The 11,332-nt window shown below is 45.2% G+C and overlaps 1 pseudogene; it reads left to right on the forward strand.

The window, feature by feature from the left end:
• Positions 1-9,445: 9,445 nt before the first annotated feature.
• On the forward strand, positions 9,446-10,606 carry LOC123997274 (annotated as a pseudogene).
• The last annotated feature ends 726 nt before the right edge of the window (positions 10,607-11,332 follow it).

Raw genomic sequence — 11,332 nt, forward strand, 5'->3', positions numbered from 1 at the left:
AACCGCGAACTGCTCGCCATCCGCTTAGCCCTAGGCGAATGGCGAAAGTGGTTTGAGGGGATGACCGTTCCTTTTGTCGTTTGGACTGACCATAAGAACCTTGAGTACATCCGTTCTGCCAAACGACTCAATGTGCGTCAGGCTCGTTGGGCGTTGTTTTTCGCTCGTTTCGAGTTCGTTATTTCTTATCGTCCGGGCACTAAGAACACCAAGCCTGATGCTTTATCCCGTCTCTTCAGTTCTTCTGTAGCCTCTACCGACCCCGAGGGGATTCTCCCTGAGGGGCGTGTTGTCGGGTTGACTGTCTGGGGAATTGAGAGACAGGTAAAGCAAGCACTCACTCACACTCCGTCGCCGCGCGCTTGTCCTAGGAACCTTCTTTTCGTTCCCGTTTCTACTCGTCTGGCCGTTCTTCAGTGGGCTCACTCTGCCAAGTTAGCTGGCCACCCCGGCGTTCGGGGTACGCTTGCTTCTATTCGCCAGCGTTTTTGGTGGCCTACTCAGGAGCGTGACACGCGCCGTTTCGTGGCTGCTTGTTCGGACTGTGCGCAGACTAAGTCCGGTAACTCTCCTCCTGCCGGTCGTCTCAGACCGCTTTCCATTCCCTCTCGACCATGGTCTCACATCGCCTTAGACTTTATTACCGGTCTGCCTTCGTCAGCGGGGAAGACTGTTATTCTAACAGTTGTCGATAGGTTCTCTAAGGCGGCTCATTTTATTCCCCTCGCTAAGCTTCCTTCCGCTAAATAGACGGCACAAATCATCATTGAGAATGTGTTCAGAATTCATGGCCTTCCGTCAGACGCCGTTTCGGACAGGGGTCCGCAATTCACGTCTCAGTTTTGGAGGGAGTTTTGTCGTTTGATTGGTGCTTCCGTCAGTCTCTCTTCCGGTTTTCATCCCCAGTCTAACGGTCAAGCAGAACGGGCCAATCAGACTATTGGTCGCATCTTACGCAGTCTTTCCTTTCGAAACCCTGCGTCTTGGGCAGAACAGCTCCCCTGGGCAGAATACGCTCACAACTCGCTTCCTTCGTCTGCGACCGGGCTATCTCCTTTTCAGAGTAGCCTTGGGTACCAGCCCCCTCTGTTCTCGTCTCAGCTCGCAGAGTCCAGCGTTCCCTCCGCTCAGGCTTTTGTCCAACGTTGTGAGTGCACCTGGAAGAGGGTCAGGTCTGCACTTTGCCGTTATAGGGCGCAGACTGTGAGAGCCGCTAATAAGCGTAGGACTAAGAGTCCTAGGTATTGTCGCGGTCAGAGAGTATGGCTCTCCACTCGTAACCTTCCCCTTACGACAGCTTCTCGCAAATTGACCCCGCGGTTCATTGGTCCGTTCCGTATTTCTCAGGTTGTTAATCCTGTCGCAGTGCGACTTCTTCTTCCGCGACATCTTCGTCGCGTCCACCCAGTCTTCCATGTCTCCTGTGTCAAGCCTTTTCTTCGCGCCCCCGTTCGTCTCCCCCCCCCGTCCTTGTCGAGGGCGCACCTATCTACAGGGTCCGGAAGATTATGGACATGCGTCCTCGGGGACGTGGTCATCAGTACCTAGTGGATTGGGAGGGGTACGGTCCTGAGGAAAGGAGTTGGGTTCCGTCTCGGGACGTGCTGGACCGTTCGCTGATCGATGATTTCCTCCGTTGCCGCCAGGTTTCCTCCTCGAGTGCGCCAGGAGGCGCTCGGTGAGTGGGGGGGTACTGTCATGCATTGTATTGTCATGTCTTGTCCCTGTGCTTTCTCTTCTCTTCGTTTCCCCCTGCTGGTCGTATTAGGTTTCTTTCTCTCTCTCTATCCCTCTCTCTCTCTATCGTTCCGTTCCTGCTCCCAGCTGTTCCTCATTCTCCTAACGACCTTGTTTACTCTCTCACACCTGTCCCCTATTTTGCCCTCTGATTAGGTCTCTATTTCTCTCTCGGTTTCTGCCTCTGTCCTTGTCGGATTCTTGTTTGCTGTGCCCTTGTTCCGTCCTGTCGTGTTTTGCCTTTTCTTTAGATGCTGCGTGTGAGCAGGTGTCTCTGTCCGCTACGGCCCGCGCCTACCCGAAGGGACCTGCAGCCTGTTGCCGCTTGTCCTGCAATTCTCCTCAACAACTAGAGGATTTATGTTTTCCCTGTTTGGACATCTCCTGTAAAAATTGAGGATTATGTTTTCCCTGTTTGGACTTTAATAAACTCAGTTTCTGTTAAGTCGCTTTTGGGTCCTCACTCACCTGCATAACAGTTGTGGCTTTGCTGGCATGCATCCCACTTTTTCTTCTTGCCCCACATAGATTTACATGCTAAAATCGCCACTGAATATGAGTGATCAATATTTAGGCCTATTTCTAGGCAACGTAGTAAACTATGGCCAGATCATAGGCTTATTTAGGAAGGTTTGTTCATTTGTCAGGGTATTGGTTAAAAGGAATAACACAATATTTATTTTTCAGTTACCTTTGATCTAGTTCAGTCTTATTAATCACTTAAACATACGTAGTAATGATCTCTTACCTAGCTTGATGACTGTGGGAATTTTAGCTTTCTTTTTGTTCTAAATGGAGATGGCATATTGGATTGTGTAAAAATACAGGAAATTAGCTTTAGATGCCCCAAAGATTCTGGGAGAGGACCCCCAGACATCCCGCTAGATTATGTCCACCCGTCTTCTAAAACCAAAGTGGCGCCCAAGAGCTCGTTAATATCATCTGCTCTGAAATCCGCTCATGGAGTATTTACTCAGTATCACTCAAGGACAGATCTAAATACATATTCTCATGAAACCGATTGAGATCAAATGGTTATGGTTGGCATTCAGACGCAGGTTGGAAATTTCACCTGTAAAACAAAAATAATTGTCATACACGATGTCCTATTTCGAAATTAGGTAGGCCTAATTTGGTGTTTGAGGGTATTAAAACACAATGTGTGTCGGCATAGGTAGACGTTGCATTTGGATGATGGGTTTTATGAGCATAACATGATATTATTCAGCAGGGCAAATACGGGGCAAACTTTGATTGAGAAATTATGGTGTAATTTTTTTTTAACGCTCAGGCACCTAAAAATATTGCACTACACTACTGAGTATAATAGGTTAAATCTGCGATGGCCGGACATCTTCGTTTAGACTTTTGCTTACTTTGAGTAGAGGTGGAAATGGGTCTCTCTGCTTGACAATTCACCTAAAGTGACATGTAAGGGGTGGGGGGGTTATGGCCCTTATAATACAAATGAATTACCTTTTAATGTGGCATGAACACAACCAGTCATGATGCTTTCGTCTGATTGTCAAACAAATCACTTCAAAAAGTATGCTACCGGTGTATGTTTCTCCACTTCAAAATCATCCAAATAGTGCAATGCATGTACGTACACTCAAGCCATTTGAGGAATGGAAACAGACATCTGTTAACCAAACACAAAAAGTGCTAGGGTGACCATCTCGTTTTTCCTGTGACAGTTTCAGCCCCATTTCAGGAGTTCTTGACTTGTCAGGCTACAAAAAAGGTCAATCTGTCACAGCATGACACATCAATTAATGTAGCCCTAATCAATGGCAATCGCTGAACGTCATTAGGCACACTTTTTGAGTTTATGGTCAATTCATACTACCGGTAGCCAGTGATGTAGTGGTAGAAAAAATGTTTTGGTAAACTCTGATTGGTGGTTGGGGTGAAAATAGTAACACTCCCTGTAATTTCAATGCATTTTTTTCTGAAAAAGGTGGATAATCTGCGTTTACCCTCCACTTGGCCTACACCACTACCAGTAGCCTACCCTCTGAGGCAATATTACATACATGAACACATGCAGAGCAGGTAGTTGAATCAAAACATGTTTACACCGTAGTTCATGAGTTGTCCATAACTTATGGGTTGAATGCTTGGAGTCTTCCCAGATCCTGTGACATAAAACACTACCTTTCTTTCCTTAATGGCATTTATGACAGTGTTCTTAGTCATTTATAAGCATTTAACAATTGAATTAGAACATTGAACTTAAACCCTGTACAATTCCTGGATCTTGGAGATCTGGAAAACGCAAGTGTAACTCTGCCTACGTTGCAATTCATTATGTTTCACTGTGAAAACAGTTCTTATGGGCACATAATAATGTAGACCTATGCCATTGCAAAATGGAATGCTTCTAACCGAAAGAGTCAACTATAGGCCTATTGTCATTAATGTTGGATGGATTGGATGCACATTCCTGTCTAGCTGTAGGCTAGTAGTCTAGTGATATTGGCAACCATCATCATCAGCTGATGATGAAAAAAATATAGTGTGTGATAGAAAATGAATGAAGCTAAATACATGGTCTACTTCTTCTGGCCACGGCTGGGCACGGCTGGGCACGGCTGGGCACGGCTGGGCACGGCTGGCCACGGCTGGGCACGGCTGGCCACGGCTGGGCACGGCTGGCCACGGCTGGGCACGGCTGGCCACGGCTGGGCACGGCTGGGCACGGCTGGCCACAGCTGGCACGGCTGGGCACGGCTGGGCATGGCTGGGCACGGCTGGCCACAGCTGGCACGGCTGGGCACGGCTGGGCATGGCTGGGCACGGCTGGGCACGGCTGGCCACAGCTGGCACGGCTGGGCACGGCTGGGCACGGCTGGGCATGGCTGGGCACGGCTGGGCACGGCTGGCACGGCTGGCCACGGCTGGCACGGCTGGGCACGGCTGGGCATGGCTGGGCACGGCTGGGCACGGCTGGGCACGGCTGGCACGGCTGGCCACGGCTGGCACGGCTGGGCACGGCTGGGCATGGCTGGGCACGGCTGGGCATGGCTGGGCACGGCTGGCCACGGCTGGCACGGCTGGCCACGGCTGATACGGCTGGCACGGCTCTCTAAACAATGATAAATAAACGGATAAATCAAATGCATTAGAATAAAGGCTATTTTTATACTGAGTGGATAGGCAGTGTGCAGCCACCTAGAAATACATGGTTTAAACCATGACAGAGGGTTGGGGGTGTTAGTTTCATTTGGAAGAATTTATTTTCAAATTTACCACTGCATTTGAACAAATAGGAGAATGGTTAAATTAACATTAGAGACCCCCCCCCCCTTCCCCAGTTTGACTTTTGTTGCATTTAGGGAAGCTAATGTCTCATTCAGGGGAGTTGACTGTCTCCCTCATAATTCACACCCTGCTGCCTCCAATCTATAATATGTTCTTAAAGGTATCTAGTATTAGTGTACCAAGTTTGATACCTATATCATGAAGTGGAACAATCTGAGGTTTGGTTCTTATCGGCTGGACTATATCCGGTGAGCAGAGATTACTGATGATTACAGAGTCCTCTCTCTCTCTCTCAACTCTGTGTTCTTTTTTCACTTTCTGTGCCAAACGATACTTTAGAAAAAGGCTACTTTTAGAACTTGAAATACAGTACAAAACTGGATTACTAATGCTATGTTTTGCCCATTGGCACTCCCCAGTAGAAGCAGTCCTCCATAGGAATTAATGTGATTCTACAGTATTTCTATTAAATGTTTAAGGACAAAATTACATGTATTTAATTTTTTTTTTTTGTAGTGGGGATAGTAACACTAGTTATCTCCAAAAATGATACTTTAAGGAAAATCTTTATATATTTGTAAAATAAATAAATAATATATATATATATATATCATTTAAAAGTATCTGTAATAGAATAACGTGGCAAAAACAAATGTAGGGGGATGGGGGAGTGCCAAGATGGAGGTAAGGTTGCTTCAACACAGCACCTTCTATTAGTCAGTTAGTGTACACAGTGCCTTTGGAAAGTATTCAGAACCTTTGACTTTTCCCACATTTTGTTACTTTACAGCCTTATTCTAAAATGTATTATATTGATGGGGGGGGGGGGACCATCTACACACAATACGGCATTAAAGACAAAGCAAAAACATTTTTTTTTTACATTTCTTCTAATTCATATATATTTTGTATAATAATATCACATTTATATTAGTATTCAGACCCTTTACTCAGTCCTTTCTTGAAACACCTTTGGCAGCGATTACAGCATTGAGTCTTCTTTGGCATGACGCTACAAGCTTGGCACACCTGTATTTGGGGAGTTTCTCCCATTCTTCTCTGCAGATCCTCTCAAGCTCTGTCAGGTTGGATGGGGATGCACAGCTATTTTCAGGTCTCTCCAGAGATGTTCGATCGGGTTCAAGTCCAGGCACTGACTGGGCCACTGAAGGACATTCAGAGACTTGTCCTGAAGCCACTCCTGCATTGTCTTGGCCGTGTGCTAAGGGTCGTTGTCCTGTTGGAAGGTGAACCTTGGCCCCAGTCTGAGGTCCTGAGCGATCTGGAGCAGGTTTTCATCAAGGATCTCTCTGTACTTTGCTCCGTTTATATTTTCCTCGATTAGCCTCCCAGTCCCTGCCGCTGAAAAACATCCCCACAGCATGATGCTGCCATCACCACGATTCACAGTAGGGATGGTGCCAGGTTTCCTCCAGACGTGACACTTGGCATTCAGGCCAAAGAGTTCAATCTTGGTTTCATCAGACCAGAGAATTTTGTTTCTCATTGTCTGAGTCTTTAGTGCCTTTTGGCAAACTCCAAGCGGGCTGTCATGTGCCTTTTACTGAGGAGTGGCATCCATCTGGCAACTCTACCACCACCAAGGCCTGTTTGGTGGACTGCTGCAGAGATGGATGTCCTTCTGGAAGGTTCTCCCATCTCCACAGAGGAACTCTGGAGTTCTGTCAGAGTGACCATCGGGTTCTTGGTCAACTCCCTGACCAAGGCCCTTCTCCTCCGATTGCTCAGTTTGGCCGGGTGGCCAGCTCTAGGAAGAGTCTTGGTGGTTCCAAACTTTTTCCATTTAAGAATGATGGAGGCCACTGTGTTATTGGGGACATTCAATGCTGCAGAAATGTTTTGGTACCCTTCACCAGATCTGTGTCTCGACACAATCATGTCTCAGAGCTCTACGGACAATTGCTTAGACCTCATGGCTTGGTTTTTGCTCTGACAACTGTGGGACCTTATATTAACAGGTGTGTGCCTTTCCAAATAATGTCCAGTCAATTGAATTTACCACAGGTGGACTCCAATCAAGTTGTAGAAACATCTCAAGGATGATCAATGGAAACAGGATCTCAAGTTCCAGTCTCATAGCAAAGGGTCTGAATTTCTGTTAGATTTTTTTTTAACATTGCAAATAAATCTCCAAAAACCTTGTTTCGCTTTGTCATTATGGGGTAGTGTGTGTACATTGCTGAGGATTTATTTTTAATCGAATCAATTTTAGAATAAGGCTGTAACGTAACAAAATGTGGAAAAAGTCAAGGGGTCTGAGTACTTTCCGAAGGCACTGTATAGATCATTGTGTAAATGCCTGAGGTACATAGCCTACAGCAGGGTTCCCCAATTGACATTTTTTCAAATTTTCATTGTAAAAACACCAGGAAACAGCTCCAAGTGATTTTAATTTTGGATATCTGTTCTTAATTATTCCCACACACAATACAGAGACTTGATCATATACAAATGTAAGCAAAGGTTTCAAATTTTTACGTTTTAGTCAAATACTGGGCAAAAACAGGTTGAATCAACATTGTTTCCAAATCATAAGAGCGTCTGCTAAATGACTTAAATGTAAATGTAATGACGTGGGAATCAATGTGGGAAACTGATTGGAATTTAGTATTTTTTTTCACCAAACTTTTAACCTAAATCCAATGAAATGGTCAAATGTTTTGTTGATTTCACATTGAATTCACCTTAGTTGACAACTCAACCAAATCTAGATGTTTGTGCCCAGTGGGATGATTCTCTCACTCCCTCTCTCTCTCCCTTAGATAACCGTGACAAAGGCTCACCAGCGCCCATAATTCCACCAGCTCCTATAATTCCACCATTTGACATTGTTGTTTTTCAACCTCACTCAGACGCATCTGAGCTAACTACACTGTGCGCCCTTAAGTACACAAATGTTTGTGTGTTAATTTGTAAACAAGTTATTGTTTAATTATAACTTTGCGTAAACTTTGCTGATCAGTGGGGTGAAGCATGTCTCCCCTTCAGCGTGTAATTATTCAGCCTAATTGCTGGCCCTGTTCACAGAGCATAAAGCACTGCTCATCCCTCAGCATGGCCATCTCACATGCCTTCATTTCACTCTCTGTGTCCCAAATAGCACCTTATCCCCTATATAGTGCCCCACTTTTGATCAGAGCCCTATGGTCCCTGATCAAAAGCAGTGCTCTATATAGCGAATAGGGTGCAATTTGGGAAGCACTCACTGGCTGTCTCCTCAACAGAAACATTAACAGCATTTTAATGGTTCAATGTCTCTTATGATCCTAATTGTCAAGATAAAAGCATATGGTGTTGAAAAGAAGGAGGGGGTGGATATACATGTTTTTTTTTAATTCTCACATCTAAAATGGATATAATAATAATAAAGGCATGATGTTAGCCATTTGTCTGTCTTTACACCGTATACATGCAATGTTGTCCCACCCAGTCTGGTCTCCTTCCAAATCAATGCTGGGTAATCAGAGGACACAAAGTCACATACAGACAACTGTCATGGTGAGGCCTCCCTCAGGCAGGTTAGGTTGAATCTCTCTCCCTCTCTCTAAAGATGAGCAAAAAAGACTATATAAAATAATACAAATACTTAGCTATATTGTATGCTACATTTTTTTTAAACAATTCTATTATTTTATCCCCCTTGCTAGAATAATGACACTTAGCCTTTTTCTAAAATGCTTTATGAGATTGGAGAACACATTAAGAGGGATCTTAGACCATTTTCTCCATACAGAATCTTTCCAGATCCTGGATATCCTTCCTCTGTGCTTTATGGACTGCCCTCTTCAATTCAAATCACAGGTTTTCATTAGGGTTCCAGTCCGGAGACTGAGATGGCCATTGCAACATTTTGTGGTCAATTAACCATTTCTTTGTGGATTTTGATGTGTGCTTGGGGCTATGGTCTTGCTGGGAGATCCACTTGAGGCCAACATTCAGCCTCCTGGCAGAGGCAACCAGGTTTTTGGTTCAAATGTCCCGGTACTGGGTAAAGTTCTTGATGCCATTGACCTTAACAAGGGCCCCAGGACCAGTGGAACCAAAATGAACCCATAACATCAAAGACCCCATTTTTTACAATAGGGGATTATTTTCTTATTATGCTTCTTTATTTCAACGCTAAACCCACCACTGGTGCGTGTTGCCAAAGAGCTCTATTTTCATGTCACCTGACCATACCACCAGTTCAAATCAAAGTGCAATGCAGTTAAGCAAACTCCAGGCGTTTACATTTGTTCAATGACATGAACATAGAGCTCTTTGGCCATGCACACCAGCGGTGGGCTTTGCTTTGAAAGAAAGATTGGCACCCTTCTACTTTTGACCTGAACACATTTCCTCTTCACCTTTGAGACCACACCCCGCTCTATAAGTCTCACATCAGTTCATTTTCAGTTCCTCCCTGTCGCTCACAACAGTTACGATGGCATCTCGGTCTGTGTCAAACAACAAATTCTCACTGAATCTCTTCGAGAAGATCAGTGAGAGGAACAGTGAAGGAAACATCTTCTCTCCTCTGCTTTGGCTATGGTATTCCTTGAGGCCAAGGGCAATCCTGTTACACAGATATCAGAGGCGCTGCACCTCCACAAAGCTAATGGTGACATCCATGATGGGTTCAAAAAAACTCCTGTCTGAGTTGAACAATGACAGACCCCATACATACTGAGCCTGACTAACCGCCAGTTTGAAGGGGCCAGGGGCAATATTGCCACACGGATGTTAGAGACCCTGCCCCGCCACAAAGCTGAGGTGTTCAGAAAACTCCTGTCTGGGCCCCGCACGCACTACCCCCTATGCACTGAACCTGGCAAAGCCTTTACAAAAGCTTTTCTCTGTGAAACTAGGAAGTACTACGGTGCCAGGTTAGAGTCTGTCAACTTTGAGTCCAATGCAGAGGCAGCTAGAGTTAATATTAACTGGGTGGATAAAAAGACAGAGGGAAAACTCCAGGACCGGTTGCAAAAGGAAGCTGTCAACAACCAAAACTTGTTGGTGAATGCCATTTATTGCAAGTGAGGCAAGGAGAGATCCACCAGAGAAGATCAGTTCAAGGTGAGAAGAAATTAGAGTAAACCAGTGAAAATTATGTATCAGGAGAGCATGTTCTGCTTGACCTTAATCCCTGAGGTCAACTGCTAGATTTTTGGAGTGATCTGAGCATGCTCCCAGAAGAGATAGAGGACAAACTGGGCTGGAGAAGCTGGAGAGGGAGCTCACGTATGATACATTTGTTGCATGGACCAGGTGGGACATATGCACTTCCCCAGATTGAAGATGGAGAAGACCTGCAACCTAAAAGCAGTTCTGGTCAGCATGGGCATGATGGACTCCTTTGAAGAGTTCAGGAGCAATTTCTCAGGTACGTCACCCAACAACAACCTGGAGATGTCGGAGGTGGTACACAAGGCCTTTGTAGAGGTGAATGAGGAAGGCACCGAAGGCTGCAGCTGCCACAAGGCGGTCTCCCTGATCAGTAATGTTAAATATACGTACCTTCAAAGCAGACCACCCCTTTCTGTTCTTCATCCGCCACAACAATACTCAAAACATCCTCTTCTGTGGCAAGTACTGCTCCCCTTAAAGTGATGCTACAGAGGTTTTGTATAAACGGGCCCCCGAAATGTTGCACAATTGTGTGTAACGTCATTCATTTCATGTATGTTACGTCCTGCAAAAAAAAGATATGTTACGAATTCCAATTCATACAATTGGACTTTGCAATGCTTAAGGGTGATCGTTCTTGTAAACAACGTTGTCATTTGTATTAATTATGTTAATTTATGTAATCTCGGTTAACCCAGAAGTAAAATATTGTGTAATTTGGTCAGCTGCATGATTAAGTTCTGGGCCAAAACGTGTTAGAATTTGAGAGTTTCGGCAAAGACGAAGGCCTAGATTCAATCAGATCAAGCGCTAACCAGCGATAGCCAACACCCGCATAGAGGATGTTTTGGCAGTGTAAGAGGTGGAACTGTGTTGGAATTGTCAAATTGGCAAGGAGCTGCTCTTGTGATCATTGTCACGAAGCCACACCCACCCCACTTGCGTTGGAAGTTCAGAACGTGAAAGTGTACGCTATATAGAAATAATGACGCTCAAATTGAAAACCATTAAATGTGACCATGAGGATTTCTATCAGCCTAATCGAGGTGTAGATACAAATTCACATTCCAGTGTTCGGACTTGTATACATGGCTGTATGGCATTTCTCTTAATTAAAGCGACTCGGTGCAGCCAATGGCAATGTCTGCTTTAGGTATAACGCTGGGAGCCGCTTCTGGATTTGACAGCTCAAGAGCAGTCCCAC

Source organism: Oncorhynchus gorbuscha, linkage group LG15 (assembly GCF_021184085.1).
Source record: "Oncorhynchus gorbuscha isolate QuinsamMale2020 ecotype Even-year linkage group LG15, OgorEven_v1.0, whole genome shotgun sequence".
Taxonomy (NCBI): domain Eukaryota; kingdom Metazoa; phylum Chordata; class Actinopteri; order Salmoniformes; family Salmonidae; genus Oncorhynchus; species Oncorhynchus gorbuscha.